This window comes from Equus przewalskii, chromosome 9 (genome assembly GCF_037783145.1).
Source record: "Equus przewalskii isolate Varuska chromosome 9, EquPr2, whole genome shotgun sequence".
In the NCBI taxonomy this organism is placed as follows: domain Eukaryota; kingdom Metazoa; phylum Chordata; class Mammalia; order Perissodactyla; family Equidae; genus Equus; species Equus przewalskii.
The window spans coordinates 31,646,282-31,660,193 of record NC_091839.1 but is presented as its reverse complement, the minus strand read 5'-3'; the positions used below and the strand labels follow the sequence as shown (position 1 = coordinate 31,660,193).

The following is a 13,912-nucleotide window of genomic DNA, read 5'->3' as shown; positions in this document are numbered from 1 at the left end:
AAATTTACCAGCTGTACTTCTGTGAAAAAAACTGGGAAGCATCTTTTGCTTTTGGATGGTCAGATCACATCAGAAACATAAATACGATGGTAATTCATGCATTTATTCAACAAGTATTTTTTGGTCACCAGCTACGTCCAGAAAATACAGCAGTAATGAAAATAGATGAATTCTTGAGCTCACGTTGCTTATATTCTAGTGGGGGGAGCCATAAAATCAATAAATAAAACATACGTATGTGAAAGTGTGATAAACACAGCTGAGAAAATTAACTCATGTAGGACTGAGAGATAAGGTAAAGGATTGTTGCAATTTTAAATAAAGTGGGGTCAAGAAAGGCCTCAATTAGCAAATGACTTGAGGAAAGATACAAAGGGAGGTGGGGGAGCAAGTTATGCTGATGTGGAAGAGCATGAAAGAGCAGGCCCAGGAGAGGGAAGCTGACAGGCCTGAGGTAGGGGCTGTGATGCGTAGAGCACTTTCCCCAGCACCACCTTATCTGACTTCCGCAATAATGCTATATATTAGGGTAGCATTATGCCTATGCTACAGATAAGGGTCTGAGGCTCAGCTGTGTACCACATGCCCAAGATCACACGGTAAGCACTAGTGCTGACACTTCAACCTAGGTGTTAATGGCTCAGTCCAGTTTTTCCATAGCACAACTGCCATAGCGCAGCGTCCAACTCTGTACTGCAACTTGACTGATCAAGCTAGACCATCAACAAGGCTGACTGCAATGGTCAGGCGTCTGGAGACTGCACGTGGAACTGCTGAAAAGAAGACCCAGAGGAGCACAGCATTTGAAAGGCTCCCACAAAGAAGGGGGAAGAGAGGTGTTCAATATTTCTCCAGAAGGCAGAACTAGTACCAGTACATAGAAATTACAGAGACAAGTTTCCAATAAACGGATGAATAAGACATCTAGGCGTAGGAGCTGTCCAACAGTGAATGGAATGGGCTGTCTTGTGAAGCTCTGAGACTCCAGTTACTGGCGCTACTCAAGCAGAGGCCGAATGGCCATCTGTCTGAGATGAAGATAGATTTCAGCACGGATGTGAAGGCTACGTGGATTGACGGATGTCTTTCCAATTCTGAGTCTACAATTACACAAGCACCCAGGCAGTGCACTGTGGCAGTTAAAAGTCCCAGCTGTGAAGTCAGACAGCTTAGTTAAAATCGTCTCCACCACTTACAAGCTTTGTACAATTAACCTCTATAAGCCTCAGTTTGCTTATCTGAAAAAGGAAGCAAATAACAGAAGCTACCTCATGGGGGTTTTTGAGAGAATTAAACAAGATAACCCACGTACAGTACTTAACACGGTGCCTGGCACACAGCGAAAGCTCGTAAAGCTTAATTCACACAGATATGTGCGTTTGGGAGCATGTGGACAAAATGCACATATATAAAATGTGTGCAGATTTGTTTCTCTATCTCTGTCTTTACTCCTTTATTCAGTGGCAAGAAGAGTTTAATGTCCAAAGCTGAATTGTTACAGCATAGTAAATTACAACATGATGATACTAACAATTATGGCAATAATAAACACTTAGCCTCTTAGCCTAATGAGGTCAGATTGTCTCTCTTTACCAGGAAACATGCACACAAGTTCATCTTTTAAACATTTGAGGCACCAATTTAAAACTTGTGAAAGAAAAAACATTTTCTTAATTGAAACAACTATTAAAAATTCAGAATCTTTCAGCATGAGAAAGAATAATTAACAATCTGCACCTGTATTTATTGTGTGCATATGTACTCAGGTGTACATGTGTATGTATACACACAGACACGCTTTCTATTTCAAAATTAGGGAGCTAAACTAGAAAGCCTATGGTTACTTTTAAATTACTTTTTTTTTAAGATTGGCACCTGAGCTAACAACTATTGCCAATCTTCTCTTTTATCTTTTTCTTTTTTTTCCTTCTTCTTCTCCCCAAAGCCCTTCAGTACATAGTTGTATATTCTAGTTGTGAGTGCCTCTGGTTGTGCTATGTGGGACACAGCCTCAGCATGGCCTGATGAGCGGTGCCATGTCTGCGCCCAGGATCCAAACCAATGAAACCCTGGACTGCCAAAGCAGAGCACACGAACTTAACCACTTGGCCACAGGGCTGGCCCCTAAATTACAGATATTTCTTATCAGGGTCAAGTATTTTATGCATATGTGTCTATATTAATAGAAAATGAAGGAGAAATAACCATAAAAAGTTGCATCTGTATGCTGGAATCTGGAGATGCTTCTAGATGGTGGAGAGTGGGTTACAATTTTAGATTAATTTGCCATCACTCTTTTGTCACTCTGGATAAACTGACGTTTATTATTCATCGAGAAAACATTCAAGAATGGACCTGAATGATAAAAGGAAGCCTCCACTTTCAGACAATGTCACTCTATTTTATTTCTGCAGTAGGATGCTCAGTGCTTTTAGAAAGTCATAGTATGATACACTACAGAAAAAGAAAAAATACTCTCAATAACAGTATTGGTATGTTACAACAGCATATGTATGGATTTATAGCCAGCATCATGTGCAACCCTCCCAATAACCCTGTGACATATCTGCTATTATCCCTGCTTTATCAATATGCAAACAGGGGCTCAGGGAACAACTTGCTCATTCACATAGTAAGAAATGAAGATACAACTTGACTCTAAAACTTACCATCTTTCTGTACGGTCTACCATATGGGCACACTAAATTAGCATAGCTTGGCACAGATAATCTATTTTAACAGATTTAAAGTATAACACAATCTATTTAACACTAAAACTATATTGAATATAAGTTATGGACTCTTAAGAGCTTCGTGTCAGTAGGAATGATCGAGTCTGTTACCCAATGACAGAATCAGGAGTCCAACCCAGTCTCCATGGACATTACAGTACTGAAAATTTGATTAACTAATGATCAGTCCTTAGAAATTCCTTCCAGACACTCTATAACCTCTGCTTACGAATCCTAGGACAATCTTTCAAAGCAAAACAGTATAAAGCTCACTTTTCCGAGTCACCCTGCAAAGATGTGAAGTGAGCGATGACACTCTTTCCCTGCAAATCCCCCATACCCATTTCTCAGAACATCATAATATTGAGCCTCTTTCCATTCTGGCAGCCTCCTCTGATTGTTCTCTGATTTGTCCAAATCCCTCTTTGGACACCTGGTATTAAACCTCCAGTTTTGCAATGAAGACAATCAGTTACAACCATTGACCCTTTGTCTTAACACCACCTGAGATGGTATTAAGTAGTTGAATGGTCAGGTCTCAGTGATGATCAGATAGACACCATGGGGAAACAAATAAAAATCTTTTTTTTTTCAAAACTGCTTTTCAGCTAGATCTGTAGTCACACAACTAATTCTGTTAAGAACCAGAAACACTGGGGCCTCTCTAGCTCCACCGGCCTTCGCGGCCCATGGACAGCCTAGCCACCAAGGACTCATGCTGCTCCCAAACCATGGCACACTCTCCTGATTGGGAGCCTTTGTCCAGGAGGCTCCTTCTCTGACAAAAAGACCCTCCCCCAACCCCATCCTGCAGACTCTCTGCTCACCTCAAGGCCAAGTTCAACTGCCCCTGTCTGAAGTCCTGGAGATCCATCCTCCTCCATCCTTGCCCTGGTTCTGTTAACAGCTCCCTGATCTGCACTTCCACAGTACTCTGGAAATGCTCTTAACACAAGGCAGTATCAACAGCCATTCACGGGGCTCTCTCCCCTACTAGACAGTGAGTGAGCTCATCAGGGGCTTGGACTATGCTTTCATCTTGAATTATTTCTAGCACGGGGCTCAGTGGGAAGATTAAGCGATACTGTGCATGAATGACTATGACAAAGGGCGGGGAGTGACACTGTTCACAGAAAGGAGAGACTAATTCCAGCTAAGGGATCACAGAACGCTTCATGAAGAAGACAGTACTTAAGGGAAGACAGGAGAAGTTAGGGAGACTGCATGATATGGAAATGAGGACCTGCTTGGTTACCTGGACAAAGGGAAAGGCATCAGCCAGCACGAGAAGCCAAGAGCCTGGCTGGAGGATGGAGCTGCAAAGGGAACCAGAAACATCTCCTGGACACCTCTGCATACTGGACACTGTGCATTCACTTCACATTCAGGGCCTCACTTTATTACCTCGTTTAAGGATGCTGTGGTATGGAACGTAGGAGCACTGTTTCGAGCTAAGGAAATTGAAGTTCAGAGACAGTAGCTTTCTCAAGTCTATCCAGTTAACAACTGATGGAAATGTATTTTTTTTTTTTCAAGGAAGATTAGCCCTGAGCTAACTGCTGCCAATCCTCCTCTTTTCACTGAAGAAGACAGGCCCTGAGCTAACATCCGTGCCCATCTTCCTCTACTTTATAAGTGGGACGCCTACCACAGCATGGCATGCCAAGCCGTGCCATGTCCGCACCCGGGATCCGAACCAGCGAACCCCGGGCCGCCTAAGTGAAGCATGTGCACTTAACTGCTGCGCCACCGGGCCGGTCCCTGGAACTGTATTTTTAACATTCATCTTTCTACACACGTTCTTTCTACAATACAGTTCCGGGGCTTGGGAGTAGGAATTAAGTGTACCCTGGGTAGAAGTGGGCCTCCCTGAACTGCCCCGTGGTCATCTTATGCCCAGCCTGACACCCACCTCAGCTTATCACCACAGCAACCTGTGACACACACACACACACACACACGCAGGCACGCTAACTCCAAAAGCACTGTCCAAAAATGCTGCACATCAAGCAACCCTAAAAATCCCCATGAAAAATCATTCAAATATGTCTCGCAGGGGCAAGAACAGCAAAGGGTCTAGGAGAGCAGGTTAAGGAGCCAGGCTTCCTAGCTCTACCCCTTACTAGCTGTGTGACCTTAGACAGGTTCCTCAACCTCTCTGTGTCTCAGTTTGCTCATCTATAAAATGGGAATCAAAACAGTACTTAACTTATAAAGTTGCTGAGGAGATTCAATTATTTAAGGCACGTGACCCCTGTGAACTTTATCTGGCACACAGTAAACACTCAAGGCAATGCCTGGTCCACTTGAGACTAGCAGGTGGCCATGATGCAATCCTAGGCCCACTGTCTCCGAAGCCTGTGCCTCCGCGTGGGCCTGATGATAAGTCTATTGAGAACTCAGGGAAGACACGTGTGGCTGACGTGAAGAGGAGGAAGATGGCTTCGGAGCGGGCCAGAAGCTCTGAGGGATGAGGAGAACCGAGACAGGCAGACAGAGGGCAAAGGAGCGCTTCAGATGCGGGGCCAGAAGAGCACACAGCAGACGGCACACAGATACCTGTGGAAGAGCGCAGGATCTCCTGGGCTAAAGAATAAGGCACTTCAGGGAATAAAGGGAAATAACAGAAGATAGGGAAGTTGAGATCTTGACAGTCAGGCGGAGGAGTCTGAACTTCCTGCAGTGGAGGCAGGAAACAGGCAGAGTCTTCTGGGTGGATGCGGGAAGGGATCCTGGGGTGTTAGGAAGAGGATTCGGCTGTGTGGAAAGGAAACAGGGACTACTGACCCCAGGCAGTAAGGAAGGGCTGGAAGGAGAACACCGCCAGACTTGCAGTGTGCACAAAGAATACGGGGAGCTCTGAAAGATGCTTCTGAAACGGCAGGGCTTGCTGCCCAGGCGGAAAGAAGGAGAGAAAGTGAGGGAAGACTCAAATATGATGCCAATATTAGGTTGGTGAAGTGACGGGGCCCAGTCAGAAACACACACTAAAATTACAGGAAAGTATAAAATGTACAAAAGGATGCTGATAAAATATTTACTCCAACCGTTTGAACTATTCTCTGAAGTTGTTTCCTTAATTCTTTACTGAACCTTAGCTTTTTATCAATGAGTGATGAAAACGAGGGAGGCACATTAATAATTGAAGAGGCCAGCTTCCTGCCATGCAGTTTGAATCAGTGCCTTCTCAGTGATCTCACGCAGTAGTCACATTTTTGGAACATACTGGGAATTTGTCTATTATTTATCACTAAAGGGTTTCACAGCAGCAATCTAGTATGAAATGGACTGTGGGGTCTTCAAGCTGAAATGCTTGCTTCATTTGCTGTCTGCTGTTATGCCAGAGTTGGTTACCAGAATGCACGCAGCTTCTACAGTATCACGATTTCGGTTTTGGGAATCTGATTTTGATGAACAGAGTGTATCAGAAATATACGCAATTTTTAAACTTATTCATCATATAGACGAAATAGTGCTGAGTAATTATCAAATCAATAGATGAATGATGGATGGTAGACGAATTTTTTTAATTGAAGACAAAACAATCTTCATAAGAATGGATTATTTAGGAGCAATATCTATAAGAGAAATAACTTTTTAGAAAGCAGTAACTTCTTAAGAACTACCTAAGTGTTTTTTGCACTGTTATAAAAAGTCAGATTGTCATGAGAAGTTTATATTCGGTCAACAAACATTTGACAGCATTTATTGGTTTTGCCAGGCATTAGAGATAAGGAATGCCCCTTCCTTCAGGGCTTTTCCTCCACTGGGGGAGGCAGACAAATAAGAAAATAAATAAAATACAAACTAATGCATGAATAATACAACATTAGATAAAGTATACAAACAGTTCAGAAGAGAAAGAAAGTAGCTTTCTCCTACTATTGTTCTAAGAGATAAAAAGGAATGGATCATAAACAATCAGCTACTGCAAAATCCATTTTGGGGAATTTGAAAAGAATCACAAGTATGTTTTGTTTTGTTTTCTAATCTTGCAAGAGACAGATATTCATGAAAATAGAAGGAAGGCATGGGAAAAGGAGCAACCAGCAAGCAGCCTCTGAAATATATTTCCTAATAATTACATTAAAGATTAAGAAAGTCATATCTCTCTCCGACAATCAAAATTACTTTCTAATGGGTTGTTTTCATTCTTCTATTCATCCTGATGAAACCAAAGCACACATTAAATACAAGAGGATTTATTTCCCAGAGTTCTGCCATGGTGAAAGCAACCTAATCAAAAATGAAACGGGGACTGAGCTCCTGGAATAAATCAGAAGGAAGAATGAAAGAAGCTGGCAGATATTTTGGAGGCCTGTTAAAAAATAAATTAGACTTTCAATATAAAACTTGACTTAAATAAATGGTATACTTAAGAACCTACTTCAGAACATTTCCTTAAAGTCAATTTGAATATCAATCAAAAATAGTGCATTTCAATATATTTTGTTATATTTCCAAAATGCAAGAGGTATAGTGATGAGCATAAGCACAGATAAAATGTCTAGAAAAAGGGAACAAAATACTAAAAAATCTATGAGTCTGCTAATATCTGCTGTTCAGATTTGAAACCTAAACAAAAACTTCAGCGAAATACTTTAAATAGTGCCCCTTAAAATAATCAAAAGATGGTTAGGGTACTTTTGATATTTTGAGAAAAAGCAAAAGAAAACTGGGTAGCAGACATAGCCCTCTAAAGATCTGCAATTTGTCAACTACTTTACTCCCTTGATAAACAGCCTTTAAACAGAGATAAATCCAATAACAGGGAAAAAAATCATCATGAAAGACAACTGTTCATATGACATGTGACGCTTAAATCAGCAGAGGTGGGGAGAGTGGAGTGGGGTGGGATCCTGTCCTCCCTTACATTTGCAAAGCAAGGAAGGAGGAGGTGTTGACCCTGCTCACACTCATGGGAGGCAGTAAGCCTTCCAGGTAAAGTTACCAGGCTCAGCTCAACGCAGCATGATCAGACCACACATGGAAACAGAGATTCTGTTCCAGGCACCCCATTTTAAACAGATAGAGATGGTAAAGGAACTCAAAACCTGCTGTCTGAAGAACAGAGGAATGAAATGTAAATGGGACTTGTTCCATGAAAGCCCAAGGAACAGGACAAGGACAGTGGATGGAGTTGTGTATACATATTCTGTCAGTCAGATGTGTCTAAAGACATGTGAGAGAGCTTTAGGAGTGATGAGTTTCCCATCGTGGAAGGCGTTCGAGTACAGAGAGACAATATAGGGATGGGGCAGAAGGTACCCAAAGTCTGAGCAGAAAGGTTAAATAGATCACATTCCAGGACCATTTTCACCCTGAGAGCCTATGATTATAAGAAGTGGAAGCCATAGTCACTGACTTTGGGGGACATTCAGTGACAAATAAAAGATGTATTCGAAAAAGTGGTAAGAATACTAGATCCACCAGGGTCCAGGCAGAAAGTAAATGACACCTCAAGTTAGGTAACGTGAGGCGAGTTTAAAGAGACCGTTTCCACAAGTGTGGGCAACCTAAGGGGGTGACACAATGTCCCAGAGGCACACTTCACGTCCCCAAGGCCTAAAGGGATGAGAGGAGGGAGAAGTCACCAGAGATAGGAGAGAGAGCACAGTAGGGAGCACACCACCTGACAGGAGAGACGACTTTGAGTCCTACAGGATCATCCTCAGGACTGTGGAGGGAGCAGGGCCTGGGCGAACCTGCAGGACGGAGGGGTGGGGAGATGACCCAGAGAGCCACATGGACGATATCCAGCACAAATGCTAGCAAAGCCACATGAAACAGAGGGCAAACAAGGAAGGGCCTAGTCTGGGAGAGAGGTCGGAATATATTCTCTCTCAGGTCCCTTCCAAAGGATGCGATATGCATTCTTCTAGGTGGAGATTCACAGGCCTATTGTTTCTATCATTCTATCACACTGGCTCTTTTTCATTCTTCAGCCATCCCCTGGATTTGCTCTCGGAACTAAGTACTCAGCTGCACTCTTTGCTCTACCCAAAACAGTAGTACCATAGAATACACATGATAGGACCTGAAAATCTGAATATAGAAGCAACCAGCCTACCTGAGGGAATTTTCCATTGGATATCCTTGCTACTCATGCCTTTATTCAACAGATGTACTTAATTACCTTCTACCTGCCGGGCACAAGGCCAGACACGGGGATACATCAGTCAACAAGGTAAGTGCACCTCTGCCTGCATGGAGCCTTCAGCTGACTATCAGTCGTTCCCATCGTACAGCCCACATTCCGTAAAGGACTCTCAGGCGTGCTGTAGATCAGAGGTGGGCAAACTATGGCCCACAGGCCGAATCTCCAGGGCCTGCTTCTATAAAACATGGTTTATGGAAAGAGCCATGCCCATTTGCTTCTGTATCGTCGATCACTGCTTTTGTGTCGCAACTTCAGAGCTGAGTAGTTGCAACAGAAAAAATATGGTTTTCAAAGCCTGAAATAGTTACTCTCTGGCCCTGTAGAGAAAAAGTTTGCCAATACTTGCTCTAAATAAAACCTAATGCTTTAAGGACATATATCGAAAGACATTACTGTCACTCATAAAACATCCCTGGGCGCCCTAGTTACAAACCAGGTCACAGGAGGGGTTGGCTTCCTGCAGCATTGTATTTCTACTGTTAAAAGTTTTGTTTTTGTTTTTTAATTCTTTCATTGCAAAGGCAGATAACAAGCAGGTATCATGTGGCTAATGTCTATTAACAGCTAACTTTCTTCAGATGACCTTCACATTGTCTCATATCATACCTAGTCTTTTTTTTTTTTTTTTTGAGGAAGATTAGCCCTGAGCTAACTGCTGCCAATCTTCCTCTTTTTGCTGAGGAAGACTGGCCCTGAGCTAACATCCATGCCCATCTTCCTCTACGTTACATGCGGGACGCCCACCACAGCATGGCGTGCCAAGGGGTGCCATGTCCGCACCCGGGATCTGAACTGGTGAACCCCGGGCTGCCGAAGCAGAATGTGCACACTTAACCACTGAGCCACCGGGCCTGCGCTCATATCTAGTCTTTTGATTGATCAGAGTTCTTCCACATCATTGAAGGCCCATTTTTACAAAAGATCCTTCTCTATGAATCACATCAAACAAATTTTGACAAGGGTGACTTTAGATTATCTTTTAAATTGAATGTAAAAGCACTTAGCCAACGCTCAGGCAATATATAAATGCAAAATCACAGCAAGAATAGTACCTTTGCCTCTCTGCACACAGAAACATGAGTGGATGCTTATTCCCCATCACTTGAGTGGACAGCATTAAAATTTAAAATGAAAGAAAAAAACTAGCTTTCATTAGCTGTTATTAAAAATTCCTAATAAGAAATGACAGGATCTGAGGTGGCTGTAGTTCCTCCAAAGGATGTTAAGAGGCTGAGTGGTGGCTGCGGCTGACCATCGATTTGCCATTCCCAAATCTCTTTTCCTTCCCTAGTGAGAATCAATCTAGCATGAATAAAATTAAATGGCCACTTAGCTCATCTTTAGTCATTATAATGCAGCAATAACTAGCTTGAGAAAGATCCTCGCAAAGCCTTGGTTCTTGAAAGTTTTCCCACCCCACTAACCCACTGATAAAATACATATAAAGCACGGAAGAGAGGGGAGACTGAGCCCAAAAGTGAAAGACAACCAGAAGTAAGATGATAACAGAGCGGCAGCAAGGGAAAGGGATGGCTAACTTGGTGACAAGGGAGACATCTTTTAGGTACCAGTTTAAACATTCTATCCTTGAAAATGCCTTCCTTGAAACCATTTGACCATGTTAGTTCCCCTAATACATGTGCTCTTGACATTCCATACTCGTTTCCCATCAGTTATCACAATTGCAACTGGATAATTCCTTATTTAATTAGTTGTTTTATGTCTACGTCCCTCAGTGGCAAGTGAGCTCCACTGAGCTCACTACCTGTCTGTTGAGAGCAGAAATCCCCACGGCTCACACAAGAGGAGCACTGAAAAAATGTTAACTAACTGACTTAGTGAACGAATGGATAGACAAGCAAGTCGGATCCTAGGCACTCTGCTAGCAAATAAGAAAGCTCTGGTTATTCTGTGATATGCTCCTCAAAACGAAGGGCTGACCGACATCTTCCTGTCCTTATACACCATGAGCAATGTTCAAGAATATGCACTAATTCCTACCAACCCCTTGTATCTTCTCCACCAACCATCTCCCCTCCACTCTTTCAACGTCTCCTTCTGTACTGACTTCTGTCTCTCAATATATATTCATGCTCAGGTTGCTCCCAGGTATAAAAAAGAAAAGAAAGGGAAAAAAAACAAACCTCTCCAATCACCCCCACCCGACCTAGCTGTTCTTACCAAGTTTGAAATAACATCATAATTGCCAAAACTTACGGCTGCTTGCAAATTCCCATTCTGCTTCTCTGCAGCATCTGACGCTAATAACCACTCCTCTACTCTGAAAACTCTTTCCTCTCTGACTTTGGTGGCACTGCTCGACCCCGGATGATCTTTCTATACCATGCCCTGTCAATTCCATAACCTGATATATCTCAAAATGTGTCTATTTTTTCCTCAAACCATTAATACCTCTTGCTTTTATGATTGCATCAGCCTTCTGACTGATCTCTCAGCTGTCTCCAATCCATTCTTCCCACTGCAGCCGTATGTTTACCTCAACAATGCTCCAAAGTGACCAGAGTAATTTAGCTGGCTCAATTAAATTGTGACTCTGGCCTTCAGCTTCAAGTGTCTTTGTACAGCAGAGTTTTACGTACATTTGACATACACACGCCCCACAGAAGAGCTAAAAGATTCTCTCTGATCTTCATCACAATATCCACTGGATTCCTAACATCTTTATATATGCTAAAACATAATTAAGGTAACATTTTCTAAGCTTTAACAAGGCCCCCAAAATACTGGCTTTGGAAAGCTGGTTCCAAATACTGGTATTCCCACCGACATTCGTGAAAAACGAATGGAACTTGTACTCAGAGTCATGAATTTGTCCTCCTGACTTGCATTTCCAAATTTCGCCTCTGAATTTTGTCATCTGTACTCTATTTCCCTGCTCTGAAAGTCATCCAGATTATCCATGTTCCAAATTATACATCCTTTTTACCGCACTTGATCTAAAACCCTTCCAAAGCAGTAAGTCTTCCCAAATAAAAACAAGTGGAGTAGTGGACAGCAACACACAAATCTCTGCCAAGCAACTGAGTCTCACTGCAACCACCTAATACACTGTAAATCTCTCGATTTTAAATAGAAAAAAGGCAACACAAACAAGCCCAAGAAAGTGATCCATGTGTAATTAATTTAACATAAATTTTGCTACTGAAAAATATACCCTGCTCAAGAAAAGTCCATGTTATTATGCTTTTTCTTCATTATGAGCATTTTATGAATATTAAACAGTAACTTGCTTATAATCTATGGATCCTGATGGAATTCAGGGCCAAAAAGTCCTTCTACAATTCCAGACTAGGAAGCTACCGGAAGCCTTTCATAATTCAGTCCAAGCTACTTCTCCAGTCTTACTTCTTGCCACTTTAGACACTGTGGACATACTCAAATATTGTTTACTCCTTGCATGGCTAGCCTCCTGCCTTGACTCACACTAACCCCTTCATCTGTAATGTATTCCCCACTTATGGCCCCATTCACAAACATCTGCTGCTTGTCCCTCCTCAAAGTGCCACCTTCTCCAGGAAGCTTCTCTGTCCCACAGCACTTGATCTAATCTTTCTAATGCAATTTCACCCTTTCCCCTCAATGCTTCCTACGTATCAATCTATCCATCTGCAGCACAAGCCTGTGAGGTCCTTGAGGGAGGAGACCAAGTGTGTCCCTTCCTTAACGCCTACGACACTGTACACACTTCCTCCAGTACCGGGGGTGCTCGGGGAACGGATCCGCCAAGCTCACCCATGCCCTCAAAACACAGGCCTCCCCTTCTCCGGGAAGCCTCGGGGACCACTCTGGTGGTCAAGCCAGGTTTGAACATGCTCAGAGCCATGGAACATACCAGAGAAACCCACAAACTTGTGGGCTGACGCTTCAGACACTGCAGAAGCTCGAGTGCAGATGCGATCGACTTAAGCAGCTAAGGAGAAGCGCCGCCCTGTGCGGAGCTCCACGCGGCGCCGGGAATGGCGCGAAGGGTGGCGCGAGCCCAGGAGCGCACGAGGCGACGCGTTGCTCCCGGCGGGCCCAGGCCGCGCGGCCGCGAGGCGCTCCCCCTGCCGTCAGGGCTGCTGTGGAGGAGCGCGGGCGCCCTCCCCCGGGAGGCGGCGCAGGCGGGCCGCGAGCTCCGCGCCGCGGGGGACACGCCGCCAGCCCCGGCCTTCCCCGCGAGCGGGGCCGGGACCACAAGCCCCAGAAGGCCCCGCGGCGCCTTGGGAGGAGCCGGCCGCGGCGGGGAGAGGGCGCCCGGCTCGGGGCCCCGCGGAGGGAGGAGGGCGCCCCCTCGGTTGCTGGCTGGAACGTGCCATCGAGGCCCTGAAGGAAAAAGAGTCCTGGACATTGAGTCCTTGTGGAAAGAGATGCGTTGATTCTCACGGGGAGGGGAACTTCAAGAACTGAGGGAAAGATGAGTTCTAAAACAAGTTTTCTTTTTCCAAACGTGAAGGTGAATTTTTATTTCTTGCAAGAAATTGTGATTATTGTAGAGAGATTTTGCGCACTTTTTACGTTTCACTTGTATTGTTAATCTATATTCTTAATCATGTTTTGCCTTACATCCTTCTACAATTCTTTCATGTATCAGAATCCCAGCTCGATTCCAAGCACCCTGAGGACAGATGCTCTGTAGTCTTCTTTTTATTACACACAGTGCTTGGCTGCTGTTGAGAAGTCTCAGCACACAGCGGTGGAATAAAATATCAAGCATTTCTACATGCAGGTCTGTGTGGCTTATCTTAGTAAATGGATGAACTTTCTGTTGAAGAGTTGTCAGCATGACTCCGTTCTGTACCCTGGACTCCATCTTGTTAACAATGTGAAACTGTACTGACCTTGCTCACTTACCCGAAGGGCGTTTTTTGCTGAGAAAGGACTTTCTGAAGTACTATGCAAAAATATACTTTTTCTGGTAGCAACAAGATGTCCTTGAGTAAGCCATTGAACTATAACCTAAGTTTACCCTCCCTAACAAACAACTGAGGTGATTGTTCTGGGCTCTCCTTTTTGCTAA

The 13,912-nt window shown here is 43.7% G+C and overlaps 1 protein-coding gene across 5 annotated transcripts in view; it reads right to left on the bottom strand.

The window, feature by feature from the left end:
• Positions 1-13,090, bottom strand: part of MEI4 (meiotic double-stranded break formation protein 4) — a 235,737-nt gene extending 222,647 nt beyond the window's left edge. For 2 of the 5 annotated variants that reach the window (XM_070558995.1, XM_070558993.1), the window contains exon 1: positions 12,746-12,964. The gene's annotated coding sequence lies outside the window, so the exon portion shown is untranslated. Of the gene's footprint in view, positions 1-12,745 lie in introns of all 5 variants that reach the window. The other 3 variants (XM_008529850.2, XM_070558994.1, XM_008529849.2) reach the window with 3 other exon arrangements.
• Between the last annotated feature and the right edge of the window lie 822 nt (positions 13,091-13,912).